This window comes from Crocuta crocuta, unplaced genomic scaffold (assembly GCF_008692635.1).
Source record: "Crocuta crocuta isolate KB4526 unplaced genomic scaffold, BGI_CrCroc_1.0 scaffold1391, whole genome shotgun sequence".
In the NCBI taxonomy this organism is placed as follows: Eukaryota; Metazoa; Chordata; class Mammalia; order Carnivora; family Hyaenidae; genus Crocuta; species Crocuta crocuta.
This window is the reverse complement of record NW_027532660.1, coordinates 145,965-148,284: the sequence shown is the minus strand read 5'-3', so window position 1 is coordinate 148,284 and position 2,320 is coordinate 145,965.

Genomic DNA, 2,320 nt, shown 5'->3' with positions numbered 1-2,320 from the left:
GTGGGTGTGGTGTGATCCAATGTGTCAGGCGGGAGTTCTGCCTTGGCGGTTGTGGGGAGGAGAGTGGAGGCACTCCAGTCCCTTCTTGAACCAAGCACTGCACCTTGCTTTTTTGGGTGTGTAAACTCCCCATGCGCAGCCAAAGTGGGTCGTGCTCTTTAATCAGGCCAGGCCTAGTTTCCAAATCCCAGTCCGCGCACCCCATTGAAATTGCCAGACACAACCTCGCTGGCGATCCCCTCAGGGCAATTCCAAGCCTCTTGCCTAGTTTGGGGATGGAGCCAGAATCGCCACTCCCTTCTCCTCCAGGTTGGGTTGGCGAGCAAGGATGGGGGTTTGCCTGGGGGGCGTGCCGGGCCTGCTGCAGAGCGGGAAACCTGGTCCCTCTGTGTCTCCTCACCCAAAACACGAACTCACGGGCAAATCTCCCAGTTTTANATTGCACAGTCAGCGCACAGCCTCTCTAGGGGTCCAGCCAGCCACAAGCACAAAGAAGTGGTCGGCGCGTGGCCCCTTCAGGATGAGTTGGCGCGCTGGGACCTGGCGTGCAGGGATTTGGCACTCATGGTTCTTCTGTGCCCTGAGCAGAGGTTTTTCTGTTTCCCAGCGACAGGGACTGTGTCTTGAGTAGTTTCGGACTCTCTCTTTCCCCTCTCACTCCCCACAGAGAGGGATCGCCCCCGTCCCTCTGAGTCTCCGATCCCGGTCCGATTTTATCTTCCCCAGTTTGCTCTCACATTAGAAGGCTTTCTCAGTGGATTCTGCATCCTTTTTCTCGCAATCTCTTGGGTTCTGTGAGGCTTCCTATGGCTTCAGATCTTTTCCATTGAGATATGGGGGCAAATGCAATGTATGGAGCTCCCTACTTCTCCGCCATCTTCAGCCATCCCCTCTATATATCTATATCTATATCTATATCTATATCTATATCTATATCTATATCTATACATATCTATGCACCACTTCTTTTTCCATTTATGCATTAATGCACATTTGGGCTCTTTCCATACTTTGGCCATTGTTCATAGTGCTGCTATAAACAGTGGAGTGCATGTGCCCCTTTGAAAATGCATAAACGTATCCCTTGGATAAATACCTAGTAGTGCAATTACAGGGCCATAGGGTAGTTCTATTTTTAATTTTTTGAGGTCCTTCCATACTGTTTTCCAGAATGGCTGCACCAGTTTCCATTCCCACCAGGAATGCAAAAGGGATAATCTTTATCCGCATCCTTGCCAACATCTGTTTTTTTCTGAGTTGTTAATGTTAAGCATTCAGACAGGTGTGAGGTGGTATCTCATTATGTTTTTTTTATTTTTTTTTAATTTTTGTTAACATTTTATTTATTTCTGAGAGAGAGAGACAGACAGCGTGAGCAGGGGAGCATCAGAGAGAGAGGGAGAGGCAGAATCTGAATCAGGCTCCAGGCTCTAAGCTGTCAGCACAGAGCCTAACGTGGGGCTCGAACCCACGAACTGTGAGATTATGACCTGAGCCGAAGTCAGATGCTCAACCAACTGAGCCACCCAGGCACCCCAATGTTTTTTTTCTTAAATAATTTATTGTCAAGTTGGTTTCCATATAACACCCAGTGCTCATCTCAACAAGTGCCCTCCCCCATGCCCATCACCCCAATCAAAATTGCACCAGCATTCTTCTCAAAACTAGATCACTTATCTTTTAGGTCTCTGTTTAAAATTCCCTTCATTCCAGAGGTTTTCCCTGACTCCCTGTGTTTCTCTTTTAGATACTCTTGCCATATACTCCTAATGTACCCTGTATATTAAACCACAGTTTATTAAAATTTCTTGTTTAACTGTCTGTCTTTAAAGTATATAATGTTAGCTCTATGAGGCCTGGAAATACCTTGTTCATGCTTCCAACTGTAGCCTCAGAGTCTAGTATATCATTTGATACAGACTTGATGTCTAATATGTTAGATGAATGAATGCATGGATGATAAATAAAAAAAAATAAAAAAATAAGATAGGCTTTGAGCTGGGTTTCATGGTGAGCAAAATCCTACTAGAAAATGGCTGCATTGGTAAACTTCATGTTTAGGAAAATGACAGGTTGGAGTTTTCTGGCTTCGAGGTTCACTCAGTTGTACCTGATAGTTTCACTCTTTGATCAACCAGCTTGTTCCCCAAATATCTGTCATATGTCAATGCCAGTCCCTCTGCTATTCCAATGTACCCATTATAAAATTGTCACAACTTTGTTTTTCTAAGCATCTGACCCCCAAATTCTCCTGGAGTTTCTTGGATTATAGTGATCAATAAAAGACTTCAGAAGACATGGGGAGGTGTTTGCTTCCAGA